The sequence below is a fragment of the Phoca vitulina genome, unplaced genomic scaffold, assembly GCF_004348235.1.
Source record: "Phoca vitulina isolate PV1807 unplaced genomic scaffold, GSC_HSeal_1.0 scaffold11, whole genome shotgun sequence".
In the NCBI taxonomy this organism is placed as follows: Eukaryota; Metazoa; Chordata; class Mammalia; order Carnivora; family Phocidae; genus Phoca; species Phoca vitulina.
The window spans coordinates 40630548-40650903 of record NW_022589714.1 but is presented as its reverse complement, the minus strand read 5'-3'; the positions used below and the strand labels follow the sequence as shown (position 1 = coordinate 40650903).

The window sequence follows — 20356 nt, the reverse complement described above, 5'->3', positions numbered from 1 at the left end:
AAAGACTCAGCTTATAACATCTGTCCATTGGCTTTTAGTGGCTCTGCCAGCATATGAGTCCTTTGCCTGGGGCTCCTCCTGTCACTGTATCCATAATAATCCTGGTTCCCCAAACTCCTAAGATAGCCCCAGACATAAGGTGTTAGACTTTCTAGTTTTGGAAAATGACCTCCACGATTGCACCTAGAATAAACCCCTTGTTTCACTGTGCAGGGCTGACCAAGAGAACACAGGCCGGGTTGTCACCCAATGAAGACTATTTAATCTACCAGATGAGCTCCCCCTGGGCCAAGCCAGTTGGATGGTATAAGTAATCAATCTTGGCTCACAGCTCTGAGTAACTAGAATGGAGGAGGGACAGGAAGCATGAGTCATCATCGGGAGAGCGCTGTTAATAGACTTTGAGGTTTGCAGGCAGGGGTGGGGTTGGGCTGGCCCCTCAGCTGGGTGGAGAATATCCAGGACATCATCTTGGGAGTTGTGGAGAACAAAGAAGCCCCACTCTAACCACAGCAACATCAATGCTCAGGCTCCTAGAACCCTCATCCTAGATATTCAAGTAACACTTGCAAAAAGAAGACAAGTGGTTGACTCCAAATAAATCTGATACTTACAGACTGAATTTTTATTTATTTTTTTAAGAGATTTTATTTATTTATTTGAGAGAGAGAGATAAGGAGGAGAGGGAGAGGGACAAGCAGACTGCACTGAGCGCAGAACCCGACTTGGGGCTCAATCCCACGACCCTGAGATCATGACCTGAGCCGAAATCAAGAGCTGGAAGCTCAGCTGACTAAGCCACCCAGGCGCCCCCTTACAGACTGAATTTTTAAAGAAAATTGCCAGTCACTGTTTTATGACAGTCATCTGATGGCCTGGAGTCAACTGAGGCATTTGTTTGCAAGATAGCGAGATAGAAGCCAAATGCTAATCGGCTCAAGACTGCCATGCACTCAAGACCACCATGTTCACTGGCCATGAGTGGTCAACCACACTTGGGAAACCTGATGAAACACAGTCTAACTGTAGGACTTCTCAGGGCGTTTGAGTGGATATGGCTCTCCAAGAGGAGTCACAGAGTCCATCTGTTTCACTGGCTCATGAGAACATCCATCTCTATACCTCAGGTCACACCATAAGGCCAGCCCCAATCTGTGGCTCCAGCCTCCCCTGACCACTGAGTAGGGCACAGTGCTGTCCCTCATGACAACCCATTCTGTACTCCTAACACTTAATCTCACGAAGATGGTTTATCCTTTGTGTTTGTTTTTGGTCATAAAATCTCTTAACATTAATAGACTTTATTTTTTAGAGCAGTTTTAGGGTCACACCAACTCTATGCATTTTTTAATGCCACTTGCCTACTGTATAAAGCTTAGAGTCACTATGAATAGCAGGCGCTGAGAAAAGTAGTTGCCTGATAGATATCAAATCAGGAAGTGATACAAATCTGAGAGTGATATAAAGCCACGTAGTAGAGGGGAGTGTGTGAAATAAAGTGTCACATCAGCTGTAAGAACGAAAGTAAAATGGACAGTGAGGACCACCTCTCTCACCCCCGCTGGACATGTGTCCGGCAGGGTGGTTGTGCCATCCTTGACCTGGGGGGCTGTCCACAAGGGAAAAGTCCCCAGTGAGTGGTGTCATCAGAGGGCATGGCTTGGAGGGAGAGCTGAGATTCTGGAGTACCTCATTTCCAGAACCCACAGTTTATATCCTCTGCAAACACTGGCTGGACGGGTGTGCTCTGTTTTCCCTCAAACTGTCTTTAAAAACACCCCCAGTTTGAAGTACATAAGAGTGAAGCTGGAAATCCCACACTGCCCCTAGATTTCTGCCTCCATTTTCATTGCGGTTCATAAACCAGCTCTTGTCCACTTAAAAGCATCACTGAACAAAAGCTCGGGGCTTGAAAGGTGTGTCTTAGTCATAACGATATTGACTATCATAGACTGAGGGCTGTGAGGCTCCAAGCTCCTGTCATGAGCTCTATGTGCACTGTCTTTTTTTTAATTTATTTATTATTTGAGAGAGAGAAAGAGAGAGAGAAACAGGGTGAGTGTGGAGCCTGACATGGGGCTTAATCTCCCCACCCCGAGATGATGACCTGAACCGAAATCAAGAGCTAGATGCTCAACCCACTGAGCCACCCGGGTGCCCCATACATGCACTGTCTTATTTAGTACTTAAGTAGCTCTGTCTATTGTCTCCATGTTACAGATGAAGAAACTGAAGCTCAGAGACACCGAGCTAGTAAGTAGCAGAGCAAGGTTCAAACTCAGTTCCTTCTCCCTGCCCCCAAAGCTCAAAAAGCCTAATGACGGTGCTCTGTGGCCTCCCCTCCGATGAATGGCACACACCAGGAGACAGAAAAACCAACAGCAGAAAGGATGGGGGCGGGGGCAAGGGAAGGGAGAAGAGTGGGAAAGAGAGAGTGGCATGCAGAGGAGAGGAAGTTGGGATCTGGAGGAGGTGCACATGGGGTCTGGCATTGGGTCCAGCAGGCCTTTGAGGAGTGGGAACGAAGCAGGAAAGTTGCTGGTGACTGCTGGAGAAATAGGCCACAAAATATGCAGAAGCCATTTCCTCTCTCAAGGAAGATAAACAATAGATTCATAAACAAATTTTACAAAGCTGCCCAGCTATTTAAAGCATTCTGGTAGGGACTCATATCCTTTGTGAGCATAAAGTTCATCCACCAAAAATGGTCAAGAGTTACCTTGGGGAGAGGGAAAGTGGGAAAAGCGGACAGGAAGGAACGAACTCTTCACAGTGCATCACCTGCTAGCCCTGTGACTGCAGCCAGTTACAAGCTGTCGCCGAGCTGTGGTTCACTCTTCTGTGATAAGGACTAGTAATTCCTGCCGTATGGAGCTATGGCGGAGAAGAAAGAACATATACTTTCAGGCGGTATGGCAGACCAGATACCCTACTTGACCTTCCCAATCGAAATAACTAACATGCTGGATAAAATTTAAAATATAAAAATTGGATACACATCACTGAGCTCGGACCAATGCAAGGATTCTTCAAAGACCAAACACAACCCCAAAGCAGGAATCCTGGGAGGTGAGCTAGCAGCAAAGCTGACTTCTGCCCTGAGGGTTCCTGTCAAACCCTAGAGATTCTATGTCTGCCGTGAGAGCTGCGCAGTGTTCAGGAGACAGGAGAAAAAAAACCTCATTCCATAAAGTTGGGGCTCCACGCTCAGTGAATGAGAAATAAATGAACAACACAGAAGGAAACTGCAAGGAAACCTGACCTTGGGCTGGTGGAATGGGAGACAAATCTCTCCTGAAAATTTGTGGTTTTTTTTCTTTTTTAGAGAGGGAAAGAGAAGGCAGGGAGGGGCAGAGGGAGAGGGAGATAATCTCCAGCAGACTCTGTGCTGAGCATGGAGCCCGACATGGGGCTTTATCTCAGGACCCTGAGATCATGACCTGAGTCAAAATCAAGAGTCGGACGCTTACCTGAGTCACCCAGGCACCCCTCTCCTGAAAATATGTAACCATAAGCTAGACCTCACACGGGTTTGGAGTTTGAATTCATGTTTCTTATGTAACCAGAGAACTCTTGGGTAGAAAATTAAAGTGATTTTTGGTTGCTACTGACCCCAAACAATTAGCAGAAATTAATACAAATTCTCTCTGGAAAAGTCAATGTCAATGAATACCTCAAGTAATTCTCAAAGTTTCAAGGAAAATAAGCAGCTTGCTGGAAACAAGGCACCATGAGTACTAGCCAGCAGACACAACCGACAGCAGAACTAGGCCTCCAAGGATTTCAGAGTCTGGAATTCCCAGACATGAGAGTTTACAATTTCTAAATAGCTACTTCCATAGATTAAAGAAATTAAAAAAGAAGTTTGCAAAAATGAGCAGAAATAAGAGACTAGAAAAAAATCACCAAGCAGAAAAATAATGAGCCAGAACTCCTAGAAATGATAAATAAAACAACCAAAAGGAAAATGGATGGAATCAGTGGGTGGATTAAAGAGCATTTGAGACCCAGAATACATGAGCTGAATGGAAAGCAGATCTGAAGAAGTTATTCAGAGGTCAGCCCAGAGAGACAAAGAGATAAAAAATATGAAAGAGAGGTTGAGAGCTACAGAGAACACAGAGTGAGAAGGTCTAACATAAGTCTAACAGGAGTTCCAGAAGAAGATACTAAAGAGAATGGAAAAGAAGCAATATTCAAAGAAATGAAGGATGGGAAATTTCCAGGACTGTTGAAAGACACCCATTTTTAGCTCTAGGAATCCCAATAAAACCCAAGCAGAATGAAGACAGAAAAACTTACACCTAGTTACATGGTAATAGAAGCTGCAGAACACCAAAGAAAACAGTGTGTTGTTGTTTTTAAGATTTTATTTATTTATTTATTTATTTGAGAAACAGAGAGAGCACAAGCAGGGGGATAGCAGAGGGAGAGGGAGAAGCAGACTCCCCGCTGAGCAGCAGGGAGCCCGATGCGGGGCTTAATCCCATGACCCTGGGATCATGACCCGAGCTGAAGGCAGACACTTAACCAATTGAGCCACCCAGGTGCCCCCAAAACAATGTTTTTAACACAGTCAGAGAGAAATGCCAGGTCACTTATAGAGGAACAGCAATTGGACTGACAGCTGACTTCTCAACAGCAATTTCAAAGCCAGAAGCAACAAAATAATGGCTTCAGTGACCTAAGAGAATAAATTCAGTAAAGCCACCTTTCAAGACGGAGAGCAAAATAAAGACATTTTCAAGCCAACAAAAGCCAAAAACCAAACCAAACCAAACCAGACCAGGAAAAACACTTGAGAGTTCAACACCACCAGACTCTCACTAAAGGCTAATAATGCTAAAGGATTTATTTCAAGCAGAGGGAAAATGATCTGAGATTCATGAAAGAATGGTAAGAAAAGATAATGATAAGTATGTGCATACATCTGTACCAACACTGACTGTATGAAACAGTGACGTCTGACTGGCAGGGAGAAACACAGGATAGAATGAAAGCATGGGATGCTAATTGTACGTAGATCGGGAGAGGCAGTGACGAGAACTGAACCAGTCTATGGCTCTTGCATTGTTGGGGAGGAAAGTAAAGACCCTGATTAATTTTAGACTTTGGTAAGTATGCCAGCTACAACAGCTGGACTAACCACTGCAAGAACAGATAGAGAGCGTAGAACTTCCAAAGAAGAAGATGGAAAACGGAACGAGGTGGGCAAACAACTCAGTCCAAAAGAAAGAGCAGAAAAAGCTACAAGTATATAAAGGTGGTGGAAATGTATCTCAACCCATCAATAATATACACTGATTCTAAGCATCTAGACACCAAATAGCATTGCCTTAAAATATAGAAAACAAGCATTTCAGCACTACTAGGAGAAACTGACAAATCCAGTGGGAGATTTTTAACACATTTCTCTCAATAACTGATAGATTAATCAGACAAAAATAGAAAAGGACATACTATAGATGATTTGAACCATACAATGAACAAATTTATTTTGACCATACTATATAGAAAACTATATCCAACAATTAGAGAATACACATTTTTTTCGAGCGCTCATGGAACGTTTGAGAAAAAAGTTGAAGAGAGATAAAATATGAAAAGGGAGCATGCCGAAGGGGTTATGCTTCTTTCAAACTATCTCCGAGGATCCAAACCTGTTTTGTCTTGATGCACCTTGAGTCTAGCACAGTGACTGTCATAAAGGAGGCTCTTAAGATGTCCTGACCCAAGAATGGTCAGCAGAGGATTCTCTGTGGAGGCGGGTAGAGGCTGAGTGAGTGCGGGAGCCCGTTCCAACACGGAGAGGGACAAGAGGCCAAGGTGAGTGGGGCCAGTCTCCAGGGAGAATGGATACAAACAAGAAAAGCAGAGTCATGAACACCATCTTCCCATCTGAAGGAGACTCATGTGGAAGAGATTTGGAAAGCCCAGTCTTTGTGGTTCCAAATGGCATAGCAGGGACAGGCAGACAGGAATCACAGGGAAGAAGAGTTGTACCCAAATTAGGAAGAAATTCCCAATAATTCACTGTTCAACTTTGGTTAGGAATTGGCCTGGCTGATCCTTTAAGACCCCTTACAACCCTGTCCCAGGTTACAGACTAACTGACCTTCTAACGCCCATTCTTTCCAGAGATTCCTTCACCCCAAATTCCCTGGATATATAATCCCCAAAAGATTTGCGGAAGGTCCCAGATTCAGGAGGTGGTGGAGGAATAATGAGAGCTTTAGTCCCCAGATCTTCAATTTGGTACCCTTTCTTCTCCATCACTGGCCTCTCTGCTAAGTGCAGTGAGCAGGCTTTGCCCTGCTAGGCTGCCATGCACTCTCTAAGCCCACCCATGTGCCAGTAAACCCCATTCTTCCAGCACGTGGTACGAGATCACAGAAGCACAGAGTATTAGTTACAATAAAAATGCCCGAGCCTTCCAGGAGAAAGGCAAGCAAGCTTACCTTGACCTCCGCAGCAGATGGTTGAGTTGGGGGCCTGGCTCTGGGGGCTTCTCTTGCAGCTGGCCAGTCATGCTGCTCTCATGCTTCTGGGCAGGTGGGAAGGGGAGGCCTGGTTCTGCAGAGGAAAGAGAAGGAAAGGGTTTGTTCCTAGCTCTCCACTACCGTCCTGCAGAGGATACCATCCAGAAGCCCAGGGAGTTCCTGAGGCTGGCCTCACCCACTCTCATGTCCTCGGGGAGCAGGCAGGCATGGATGGGACAAACATTTCCCCGCCCTACGATGTGCCATGCGGGGATCTGAGGAATGAGGCTAAAAGGATGAATTAGATGCACTCCCTGCTCTCAAGAATCAGTCGAGAGAGAGAGAGAGAAAGAGCGAGAGAGAGAGAGAGACGTGCACATGTTTCATTACAATATAATTTGGTAAGTGCCGTGATTTCCCCATATTCATTCAACAGCCTACCTGTCCCACAGGGGAACAGAGGCAGCTCACAAGTGCTACCCACAGGCCTTCCCAAAGAACTTGGCAGGAAGGATGAGTTGTCTTTGTGTTTTAATTTCCAATCCATTGCAGATAACTCTTTTTATAAAAGGTAATGAAAATGAACTGGTGGACAAATGAAATGAAAAAAATGTTCATACAAAGCACCACCTCTTCAGTTATCCGACTCAACAGATTACTCTGCCCAACTGGGATGGAAGTTTCTAAGCGCTTCCTCACCATTTCTGTCCTCGTCTCGTGGACGGCTAAGCAATTTGCAGCCCGCGCCATTCCACAAACCACAGTTGAGTAGCCTCAGTAGAGGTTTACACAGAGTTAGGCTTTCCCAAGATGTCTGGCTGATCTCTTGAGAGGGTGGCTAGCAATGCAGCTGATGCCAAATTCACCCTCTGGACCACAGATCAGAGAGTCTCTCTCCGGGAAGGAGGGCCATTGCAGGAACTTAGGGGAAAGTGTCGGGACAGAGCCAGTGGAACTCGCTGGGTTCAGGTTACGGAGCATGGGGCTCATGGAACCTAGTCAAAGCGTCCCAGCCCTAACGAGGGCAACCCCAGCCAAAGCTACCGCCCTGAACAGGAAGAACAAAGTGTTATCTATTAAAACGGACTGGGACATTTCAGAAAATAAATCAGTTCCGAGATTTCAAGAGGGCTGCTGGTGTTCATTCCTACTATTTAATGCTATAAAAATGATTTTTTTTTAAATTGAGAAATCCTTTGTCTGTGACAGCCAGCTCCAAAAAAAGCCTTTAAATGCCTATTGCCTTAATACTTGAGGGAGAGATTACAAGTCATTTTCACCCATTTGAATGTTTAAGAGAAAGTGTTCATTCCTCTAAACTCTCAGCTTTTAAGTAGTTCTTATTTTAAACTTTAGAAGGTAACTCCACAGAAGAAAAACTTCCCCTTTCAAAGTCTTTTTTTTTTTAACGCGAACACTCATATAGTCTCACTCCCTGCTTCAAATGCTAAATCATCTGCAATTTGGAAGTTTGTTGCTCATGAAATTCTAGCGAGAAGCACATCATAAACAGTCCTATAGCAACAGAATGCTTTTGAAGCGATGTCTGTGTTGTTACAAAGATTGTATATCATTATCTCCATATGTTGGGGAAGAGAAGGTTATGGGAATAGCTGTTTATGTACAAATAAGTCAATATAGTAACTGGCAACCTGCACAGAAGACATTAGCAAGAAACTAAACCGTGGTGTGGGGTGGGAAGCAGGGACGTACTTCCCTCAGTTTCCATGACTAACGCGCTGTCCTGACTCTCAGCAAGCTCCCTGGCCACAGCCTGAGTCCTTGGAGCTGGCTGTCTCACGGGCAAGAGCTATACTTAGGCAACCAGAGAGCCAAATGTTATTGGTCATCTATTGTATGTCAGGTGCTGCGCTGGCCTCCAGGGTTCTCAAGATGGGTTCTCCCTCAAGGAGGCCCAAGACAGACATGGAAGCAGGTAATTAAAACCTCCCTACCCTGTTAAAAAAAAGACCATACTGGCTGGAGTTAAGGGAGAGGAAGTGAAGTTAATTGGCTCAATCCATCTCTCCAAACATCCATTCATCCATCCAATGGTGACTGAGTGATGGTATGCACCATGCAAGTGCAAGGCACTAGGCAGAGAACAGGTGAGACCAAAGTGGTCCCTGCCTTCATGGAGCTTATAGTCTAGTGGGAGAACAAACATTAACAAACTAGAAGTAACTGTAATAGTGATGTGCTCTAAAGAAGTATGGCTACTGCTATAAGAACATGTGACGGGGGTAGACCTAGCATGGAAAAGGGTCAGTGGTGCTTTCCAAAGGAACTGGTCCTTAATCGGAGCCCTAAGAATACATTAGTGAAGCAAAACAGGGAGGGCAGGAGAGAAACAAGAGAGAAAAGGTGTTTCCAGCGCAATGAACGGCCTGTGCAAAGGTCCTGTGATGAGAAGGAGCACGGCACGTTCTAGCTATGAAAGGAAGCTTGTAATAAGGACCAAACTGGTTCTTGGCCTCACGCCATGCTTCAATCACTGTGGTGTTCAAGGCAAGCATGAAAGATTTGTAGGTTTTTTAGAAGTACCCAAGAAATTACCTATGGCAAGCCAGGAATATAAGGTGCATATGTACACACATAAGGTGCAATTCTCTCTCATCCTAAGCTGGCACAAGGCATCCAAAATAGGGGACACCTTGCTCTCCCTCCAATTTTAGACCAAATTTTTGGCACTCTTACCTATTTTCTTTTCAGTAGTGGTGAGTTGGTTAAATTCAGTTTGGCCAGTAGTAAAAATCAGTTGATCAGCGCTGATAAGACAGACAGTGTGTGGGTTTTGGAATGTGGACAAGCATTCCATTATTAAGATTATTGCTGGAGAAGCATCATGGGGGGGGGCGGTACTTCAAGAAAATTCATACAATTTCATGCATGGAACATGAGCTTTGGGGCCCGGCAGACTTGGGTTCAAATCTGACTCCATCTCTCACTGGCCATTCGGCCCTTGGTCTTCTGTTAAAACAGGGTTAGCAGCGCCTCCTTGCAGGGGTCTCAAAGAGATCAACAAGTAGCACACTGCCTGGTTCTCAAAAGACCCTGAATAAGGGGCATCATTACCATCACTGCACCCCAGCGAGCAGGGGACAGGGACAGCCACACCCCTCCCTCAAGGTGAAAATCAAAAGGAGTCCACAGAATGATCTCCCAGCCACTACTGGGGCTGTAGGGTAGATTTGCAATGGCTCAGGGGTTACCCATCAGTGGCCAGGTATCCTGATGACTCATCGTTTCTTGGTGTGTACCCTCAATGGTCCCCAGCCACCTTGCTGAGGGTCCTCAGCTGGAAGTCCCACTCCACAGCTAACCCTCACTGAACCACACCTCATCTGCCCCAGGCTCAACTGCATTGGAGGTATCCAGATGTCCTTCCAGAGATTTACGGAAAGCCCCATTCAGGAGCCCTGGGCTCCCACCATGAACAACGGGGGATCCTTTGGACAAACAGCTGAGTCCCACAGGGTAGAGGAGATGGGCCAGCTACCACATCCTACCACAGACTAGGCATGGTGCTGGGACTTCCCAGCGACTGCCTCTAATATTTACAACAATCCTGCAGAGTCACTGTGGGTATCACAATTTAACAAGTAGGAAACAGACCTGCTGACTTGCCCAAGACCACAGAACTGAGCGGTGGAGCCAGACCCTGAAGCCCAGAAGCCCTTCCTCTTTACTCCATCACCACACCGCCTTACGGGGACAGAAATCTTATTATCTCTTTCCCAGACGATCCAGGAGGACACAGCCCTGGAAAGTTGTGTGCCTTTCCAAGGATCTGCAGCAGCAAGCCACCAGGCAAGGCCAGACTCTTCCCACTGCCCCACACTGCTATTTGGGCCTCAGTTTCCCTTCTGCACACTCGTGGTGACAAATGCCGCCTTATATACCACACTATTGTCAGAGTTGGGGGGGCAACAAAGATTTAAAGAGCTGGGGAAAGGGAAAAAATTAATATACAGAAACAAACACTTTAAATGGGTACCGAGAGGCTCAAACCAAAGAGGGAAGGTTCTCCTCAGCCACAAAGCAGCTGTAATGAAAAGAAGAGCTCAGGGGCGCCTGGGTGGCTCAGTGGGTTAAGCGTCTGCCTTCGGCTCAGGTCATGATCTCGGAGTCCTGGGATCGAGCCGCACGTCGGGCTCCCTGCTCAGCGGGGAGTCTGCTTCTCCCTTTGCCTCTGCCCACCACCCCTCCTCTTGTGCTCTCTCTCCTCAAATAAATAAATAAAATCTAAAAAAAAGAAAGAAAGAAAGATAGTAAAGAAGAGCTCACATCCTGCCCTGATGGGTTGGGGGAAGGTTTAGCTGGGGACACAGGATATACATACAAGAGGGAGCCTCTGGAATGGGAAGCAGGACGAAATGAAGCGTGAAGAATTCCCTCTGTGCCACCCACAATAAATTAGGAATTGGCACCAATTTTAAAAAGAAGGGAAAGGAGGAGGGGGAGGAGAAAAAAAATGAGGAGGAGGAGGAGGATTCAATCTGTAGCTTTAATTTAAGAACAGCTAAGAAACAGTCTGAAGAGTGATCGATACAACGAGAAATCTCGGACTCCAGGTGCTTGGGGGCCAACCATTCCGTCTAACGAACACCATGCAGAGAGAACTGTGGCACGGAAGAAGATCTAATTTTCAAGTGAGACACATTCCCCCAACAGTCAGGGGAGGCCCGGAAGCTTTTTAGATGTGGGGGAAAAGTCTCATTCTCTCTCTAAACATCTCTTCTCTTCTTTTGATGCCCCACTCCCATTCCCATGGAGCTTGAGGAAAAAAACAGCTGTCCTGCATGGCAGGAGTGGGTCCTGCCCAGACCACTATGAGACAGAGGTGGACCATTTAATCCAGCTTTCATGCACCTGGTTATTCCAGAACACGGAAGCTGGGCCATTCACATCAATAGCAGAAGAGCTCAAATACTGAGAACGTATCATCAGATGGACTCACTGTAGACTGATGATGAACAGCAGGCCACTAGCCACCCTGCAACCTCCTCAGGCCTCCTACCCCCTTGCTCATGGCCCCAGCCAGCTTGTCTTTAGGGCTTCACATACCCCAAGCTCTTTCCTACCCCCGGGCCTTTGCACATACTGGTCCCTCTGACTAGGATGCTCTTCTCTTAGCTCCTCCCTCATTAGCATCTAGTCAAGCTTTCAGGTTATAGCTTCAGTGAGACTTCTCTGACTCTCCAGAAATATAAGTGTGCAGCAGTCCTTATTACCACAGTTGCAATCAGTTAATTATGTGATTAGCAAATTGGTCTCCCCAGTCGGACTGTAAGCCCTACTATGGCATGGGCAATGTCTGTTTTTTTTGTTTTTTTTTACCATAGTGTCCCATGGGCTAGCATAGCAGTTCTCAATCCTGACTGCACATCAAAATCATCTGGGGAGTTTAGAAAACCACGGATGCCTGGGTTCTACCACAAACCTATTAAACAATAGTGTTTAAAGCTTGCCCAAGTGGTTGTAATATGTGGCCAAGGCTGAGAACCGCTGACTTAAGGAGGTCGTGGGTGCTGGGTTGATGTCCTAGTGCAATCTTGCAGTGGCCTGGGGAGTTACAGTAGGACCTTGCTCCCTTTGCTTGTGTATACAATGTAGCATTTAGATGTTGTTTTTCACTCCAGAGATTAAATTTGAGAAAATTCCAGGAGAGGGAAACAAAATCCTCATTGTTATAAAGGAATACTATTCCTTTCACTAAGTTCTCCCCATACAGTCCCCTCCCCAACACACCTCTGTCCTTTCACCCTGTTTTATCACCTTTATCCTCAGAGCCACGGCATTAACCTGATGTGTTCCTGAAATACACTTAAATATCGGGGATGAAATCTGCTATTTTTTTTTTTTAATTAAAACAGGCCCAACTATACAATGCAATAGGATGCAAAATTTCACACTCAGTTTTATTAAAACAGGAGAGTTCAAAGCCAGTCTGTACGGGGACAGGCTTGGTGCATCAGCTTCTCTGTCCCCAGGCGATCTGTGTGCCTACTAAAGTGTGAGCAGCCTGGTCTCTCCAGCATGCTGTCCAACATAGTAACTGCTAGCCACAAGTGGCTATTTCAATCAAAATAAGATGAAATGAACTTAAAAACTCAGTTCTTCCAGTTTTACTCACCACATTTTAAGTACTCAGTAGCCACATGCGGCTAGGCTAGTGGCTACCATATTGGATGGCACAGAACAGAACATTTCCATCACTGCTAAGCATTCGGTGTGACAAGCATTCTTCCAGAGCAGAGTATTGCTACCTGGGCGCTAGTGACCTTTGGGGCAGGATAATTCTTTGTTGTGGGGAGCTTCCAGCATATGGTGGAGCGGTAGTTCTCAACCTCGGGTGGTTTTTGCCCCTCAAGGAACACCTGGCAATGTCCAGAGACAGCTTTTGGTCGTCACAGCGGGGGCTTCTACTAGCATCTAATGGGCAGAGGCCAGGGTTGCTGCTAAAAATTCCTACAGAGCACAAGGCAGTCCCCACAACAAAGAATGACCTGGTCCCAAATGTCAGTAGTGCTGAAGTGAGAAACTCTGCTCTAGATTAATCAAGAAAACACAGCCGTTCTCAGTAAAACTACTGGCAGGAGGCTCACAAGACCAAAGTGCCCCTAACCCCCTCCTTCCTCAAATTTAGAACCCTGAGAAGAACTGTCTAGGCAAACAGGTGTCTCTATTTGTCAAGAATGCAGAATAAGAAGTCCTGGTTTCCAGAATAATCTGCTAATTCATTTTTAAAATGAAGTCCCTGCACTTGGAATCCTAAGGACTAGGAAAAGTAGACATCCATCTTTGGCACTGTGGTTTGGAATGTGTGATTAATTAACTACAGTCTGCCTGTTAGTCAGATGTAGATATTCCTTTGTTCATGCATCTACTTATTCAGAAGTATTTACTGAGCACCTACTACGTGTCGGGTACTCTTCTAGTGTTGGAAACAGAGCAGTAAATAAAAGAAGCCAGGTCCCTGCTTTGTAGAGCTGACTTTCTACTAGAGAAGACCAACAGTACACAAAGAAACAAATACAGCAGCAGTAGACAGGTGGGAATGATAATGTCAGGAAGGAAAATAGGCCAGGGTAAGGAGACAGAGCAGTGAATGGGATGGATGCCTGAGGTCACCCCTCTGAAGAACGAACAGGGAAGGTCAGCTGAAAAAGTGACATCTGGACAGAGACCTGAATGAACTGAGATTGAACAAGGTAATTCGAGGAGGCAAGAGAGTCCCAGGCAGGGGGGAAGAGTGGGTGCTGGGTCCTTTGGTGATACAAGCTTGGGGGAGAGGGGAGAGGGCTGGTAGAGAGGTCAGTGAGGCAGGCAGGGGCCAGGTGGCAGGGCTGGGAAGCCACTGGATGGATCTTAGCAGAAGAGAGATGGGGCTTGGTTAATGTTTTACAGAACAAACTATGGGATGACAAGAGTGGAGAAGGACAGACCAGTTACGAGGCTGCTATGGTCTTCCAGGCAAGACATGGCGATACATTATTAATCAATCGACAAAATCATTAATGCTAATACCAGCTCTCTACTTGGCCAATGCTATTCATATTCTATCTCAGATAGATCAAGGGCAGACCAAGCATCCTGTTCAAGCTACCTGTATGGGGAAATGCACTCTGAGTTCCAAATGGTCAACTTGGGTTTTAAGCTGGGGTTTTAAGTGTGTGATCTGAGAAGAAACAGCGGGAAAGGGAGTTGGGGGGTGGGAAGATTTGCAGGAGGAAAAAGGGACTATTCCCCAATTGTCCCCCCTTTCTCCAAAGCCATCAGAGAAGAGGAGTCTGAGAGGGGCCTTCCTACCATATTCTTCCAAGGGTTGTTGGGCAGTGAGTGGCTGAGATCCACTCTCCCGCTATAGGCAGAGCAGAAGGGGAAGGACTGGTTCTCCTGGAAGGATGGCATTGCAGCTGAGAACGAAGGAGGGCATGGAGTCTGTTCCAGAAGCGGGAAAGCCTCTACTTCTGGGTTTCTGGGGTTTCAGGGCAACACAGGGTCAGGGAAATAGCCATGGAGTCAGCAGATGTAGCGCAGAATAATCCAGCCATGCCTCTTCCTAACCGCACAACACTGGGCATGCCGCCCAATCTCCCCGACCCTCTGCAAAATGCAAACGAGACCCTGCCTCTCAGCATGGTTAGGAGGGGTCAAGCCAAACGACGTCCAACCTAGAGTAACAAATTCCAGCCCACGTGCCAAAGTCTGGGCCCATGTCTCTTCTGGAGCAGATGCAGAACCCACAATGGTCCACGGGGGTGTCTGGGTAATTCAGCTCTACCCATGGGAAGGGGCTTCTCTATCATCAATTTATCTATCCAACACACATCCACTAGGTCTTAATGCTGGACTTGGTTTCTGGAAAAAACAGAGTAAGATGCAGCATCTACTCTCTAGGAACACAGGAGCAGTGGGGGTGGTGGGAGACAGGCCAACAGGTTCCTCTAATCCTCTTTTTCCCTCAGTGCGTGTGACCCTGCGCAGATGGTTTTCATGCCGTTAGACTACAGCCAGCAGCCTTCTGGGGCCTGCACACCTCTCGTGTGTACTGGAGGCTTGCAGCGTCTGCCCTGGGGACCCTCCAGACCGGCAAGCAGGCCTGATCGTTTCTCCTGGGGGAAAAGGCAGGGCTGGCTGGGTCGACAGGGACACAGGAAAAGTGTCTGCCTTCAGCCAGGCCTTCCTTCCAGTCCCTGCTTCCTCTCTGCAGGGACATGGCTCCAGGAGAAAAAGAAGACCAGGACAGGTCGGGGGCAGGTAGGACACCCACTCCTGACCCCCAGATAGCCCAGCGCTTGGCATCTTCTCTAGCGCTTCCCAAGGAACGTCTTCAAGAGAAGGCCCCAGCTCTGAGTCATCTTGAAGCAGAGAAGGGACCTTGTAAAAATAACTCCCAAGTATGAGGAACCTGTATTCACATTATTCATGAAACAAAGAACAAAAAAGCAGGGCAGGAAGCAGAGGAGGAAAGTGTCGTTCACATCAGTTTTCTTCACATGACAAGCAGCCAGGAACTCATTTGCTGAGCCCCATCTCTCTCCCTCTCCCCTCCTCTCTCCTTAGAGCGATTACATAAGCTGGAGAGAGGGTCTCCTTTTCACCTTTTGACTCTCCCACCCCCCCTTCAACTATCACCCCCAAATCTGAGCCTTCCCAGGAATCCCAGACAGGATCCGGGGGGCACGGGCTGTACCTTCTCCTGGCCATCTGCCCCGACACAGAACTGCCTCGAAGCCCCAGGAGCCTCTGCCGGGTGCCAGGGTTGGTATATCTGCCATTGTGACCAGAAGTATTTTAGCAGACACCCATAAAATCAAAAGGAAAATGCCTCATAATCCCATCGCTTTGTGAGAATATTTATTTCTATTTTATTTTTTTGCTAAACTTTTAAGAAACTATGGTTGAGATCATATTGTATATATAATTTTGTATCCTGTTTCTAACATAAGCATTTTGTCATGTTATTAAAAGCTCTTTGTAAATATTAGCTTTAACTATCGGCTAATAATTCACCAAACATTATGGTCCATTCCCTAATGTTATGAGAAACAGGAACCCGTATCCTCCCCGGACTTATTTTACCTAATAATGCAGGTCCTGTTAAGTGACCCCCCGAGCACTGAATACAGCAATCATCACCCATCTCTGAGCATGTACTACTCTGTGCCAGGGACTCTGCCTCCTACCACGTCAGCTGGCTGGGAAGGTTAGATGTGGGGATGGCTTAGGATCACACTATCACATGCAAAACAGATCCCCTTTCTCCACACTGGGAACTTCTACACCTCCCTTGGTGGAGGGCCGTCTCCCATTCCATTCTTCTCCCAGGAAAACCAGGGCCTCGCCCTCACTCCCTTGAGAGGAAGCTCCAGGTCCGAGAAGCAGAGGACATGTGGCCACCCGAAAAGCCTTGGATTGGTCATCAGGTATCAGGGCTGGCCAACCACAGGCTGCAGGCCAGCCAGCCCCCTATTTATACAAAGAGAGCTTCCATGGAACACAGCCACACCCATCATTTACATATTGTCTACAGCTGCCTTCAGCCACAATAAGCAGACTCGTTGTGACAGAGACCATATGGCCCACAAGCCTAAAATATTTAGAACTTGGCTCTTTAAGACCGTTTGCTGACCCCTGTGTTTGGAGGCCAAACATCCTCCAAAATCCATGCTCCCCATTATTTAGTGAGAGGCGTCCCTCAGAAGCAGCTGCCCAGTCAGGAACTCCATCTGCCTGCTCATCCTGCCGCTAGACGGGACCCTGTGATTAGCTCTCATCAATGAAACGAGGGCCCGGGGATGTACGCCATCTTGGGGCCGTGCGGGTGAAGCGGTGGGTGAGCTTCTACTACCTTATTTTTTCCCTTCCACCTGAACCCAGGGGCCTCCTGGGCCTGTAGTAGTGTTTCCTTCCTTTCTTCATCATTATTCCCCAGAAAGGAGCCTTTTGGGACACTTTTTTCCTAACTGCCTTCCTCCAGGAAATTATACCACAGATATACTGAATATCTGGTGAGGTACCATGGATATATCTGTCATATTTATGTAAGGAATGTAAAATTTTTTTGCCCCTGGGAACTAATTTTTGCCCCCTTGAGTGTAATATTGCCCCCACTGAGAATGTACCCTCTAAAATATAGCAGAATCACAAGACAGAGCCACCTGGGTCCCTGAATAATCTTGTGGAGGAATGCCAGGCACACCAGAACACTTGCATTTGACTGTTATAAGGGCAAGAAATAACTGATCATGTTAAACTCCCCCAAACTGGAAGATGATTATGGCAGCTAACATTGCCTTAACAATGTTAATACGAGATCTAAATTTAATCATTTTTTTCAAAAGTATGGACTGGATAGGTATGCAATATTATAAACAGGGAATCTCTCCTAAATCCCAAAGAAGGTAAATTTAGGATTAAAAGCCCCTACTTAGATGGGGGAGAGTTTAACCTGTTAGCTCTTGAAGTGATATAGGCAAAAATTTTAAACAGATTCAAGAAGGGTTGAGATTCCATATTTATTAGGTGGAACATGGATAACACATTAACTGCATTCACTTATATCCTTTTCATATGGATACATCATTACAAAGATGAAAGTGAAAGAAAAAAATTTTTAAAGACATTTCAGGGCGCCTGGGTGGCTCAATTGGTTAAGCATCCAACTCTTGATTTCGGCTCAGGTCATGATCTCAGGGTCGTGAGACTGAGCCCCATGTCAGGCTCCATGCCTAGCATTCTCTTTCTCCCTCTCCCTCTGCCTACCCACACTATTTCTCTAAGAAAAAAAAGAAGAAGAAAGGACATCATTTCAAATAACAAAAGGAATAGGTAAGAGCTACTAAGAAAGAGACTGGAACAACTCTGTGGAAAATAAACAGACTATGGAAGGTTACAAACTGATGGTGGAGGCACAGGAAGCCTCAGCCCAGAAGAGATGTGAATATCATGGGAGTCCATCAGCCTGGCAGAATGGCCAAGAGGCTCATGACTCAGGGCAATGGAGGGCAGGAATCAGATGTTAGGCTGAACAGGGGGAATTATATGAAATCTGAAGTCAGGGGAGTTGAATCCTCCACGGGTGGCTCATGGGGCAGCCAGGTATCCACTCTCCCCAGCGAAACATGGCATTTTTTTCTCTGAAGAAAGTGAATGGACCCAAAGAAAAGATGAGATCCAGAAAGCAGTAGAACTAACCTAGTAAAATAGTAAAGGAAAAGCCCAGATGACAATTGTGTAGCAGGCCTAGAGAGCAACCAGATCAAACTTGAGGAGAAGAGAGGCTCTGGGAAGAAGGGAGGGTATATAAGATACCCAACTGGCTGGAGGGCTTGGTAGGAAGAAAAATGACAATATGATAACAACAAATGGTTTAAAAAAAAAAAAAAAGGCAGTAAGATACTCATGGAAAAATAAAAAACTGTTATAAAAAAAAGGATCTGAATATATTATTACTTGGCTCCAAAGGCATCAGGGTCACACACATAACGCCTTTATGGTAAGGCAAGTAAGTTAATGATCAGAGAAGGTTAGGTATTAAGCACATGCATACACTGAATGAATGCAGGGACTGTGGCAAACTGGGCTAGGCATGCCCATTCTAAAGGAGGCATCCTCAAGAGGGTTACCATTTGGGAAGTCAGACCATATGTGCCAGAGCTTCCAACTTTTAAAACAATATCCCAAACTCTCTTTTACGAAAATTCTATTTTAAAATATTGGCTGAAATTGAAAAAAATCACTAGGCAAGCCAAAGACAGTATGTCCAAGGGCAGACTGTCAATATACAATTTATTATTCACATATTCACAGTAAGACAAATCCTATTGCTGATTTTCCAGTGTTTAGGATCAACCTACAGATAAAGCATAGAAGATTTAATGGCAATTAGAAAATAAAGATGTAAATGCTATCACCTTAATATATTGTAATGGTAAAAACAGAGATGACAGAAATTGGAAAATGGGAGGTAGCTAGGGTAAGAACACTAACATCTTCATCTTACTGAGAAGGGAATCAAGAAATATTGTTGTTAATGAACAAGAAATATAATAGCAAGAATCTCACTTATAAAGCTAACCAAATAGAGGAACTATAAATAACAATATAACTATGTTGTGAGGATGTGGGGAGGAAGGTAGAAGGGTGGTATGAGTGAGCTAAATCATCACCTATCACAACAGGAAGTTAGCTGATAATTTCTAAAATAGGAGTGAAATAAAAGCACCTTATTTTCAAATATGGAGATAAGTGCCAGAAAGAAGTGATTGAAAGAGTTAAAGGTGGTTGCCCCCAAGGGAGTGGGGCTGCAGTTAGCGACAGAAGGGGACAGGAGACTGTTATTTTTATTATAAATTCTTATGAATGTGAACACCCCCAACCCTGGGTGGGGGGAAACTTTTGAAAGAAAATGAAACAGATCAATTCATGGGGTTCACTATTGAGATAGATAAGTAAGCCTACAAGTTGACTGAGTAACATAGTGTAGATGGCACCCAAAAGGGTCTAAATGAAAATAATTTAATGAATGGACAAGTTACAGAGTTGAGAGGAAGGTTAAGGGAACCAACAATATATGGTGCAGCACTCAGAGACTAACACCAGCAAGAAGCCCTTAGCACCCCTAAATCTGAAGGGCAAGGGGAGGGAATGGTGTTCCTGGAGCCCAGTGAGGCTAGAGCTCTGGGAGAGGGGCCGACGCTATAAAGAAACAGCCACGGCCAGAAATCAGATAAAGCAGAGAGGGAGCAAGAGGATTAATACTCCAACCTTCCTTTCCTCCTGTTCTTGAATCTCCTGCTGGCATCTCCTATTAGTCAAACCCAATTAAACTCAGAAAGTAAGGTAGAGGAGTCCAGTTGATGCAATCCACAGAGGCCAGCCTCCCCAAGACACAGCAAGGCAGAGAATGGATCTGGAAGGAGGTGGGCAAAGAGAGAACAACCAACACAGATTCTCGCACTCTCCATTACCTGAGAGTAAAAAAATAGATAGGTACCCAGAGTGGTAACTTTGACCTTCTCTAGTTCAGTAGCAGAACTACAGGTCTGCCGGGAAGAAGTGATAAAGGATGTGTAATTTCCCCCCAATTTTCATTAGTAAATACAGATGGATGACTTCCATATGTAGGCCCTGCATTTAGTCAAAGAGGAGAACCAAGATATATGAAGTAAGAATCCCATCAACATGAAAAAAGGAGTGAGACAGACCTACACAGAAAGGTAATGATACAATGTGGTGTGATGAGCATCCAGAAACGTGCAGCCACGTATCTCCAAGCCCCAAACCAGGAAGCAACACACCTCCCCAGGCTTTCCTAAATAGGGGAGACTTGATCGGCCCTTGAAGGACAACTGAAATCAGACAAACAA

The 20356-nt window shown here is 45.7% G+C and overlaps 1 protein-coding gene across 2 annotated transcripts in view; it reads right to left on the bottom strand.

Annotated features, from left to right (window-relative positions):
• The window catches only part of TRERF1 (transcriptional regulating factor 1), a 196823-nt gene that overhangs the window by 58801 nt on the left and 117666 nt on the right, over positions 1 to 20356 (bottom strand). For both annotated transcript variants that reach the window (XM_032409823.1, XM_032409824.1), the window contains exon 4: positions 6459 to 6573. The gene's annotated coding sequence lies outside the window, so the exon portion shown is untranslated. The remainder of the gene's footprint in view (positions 1 to 6458; positions 6574 to 20356) is intronic.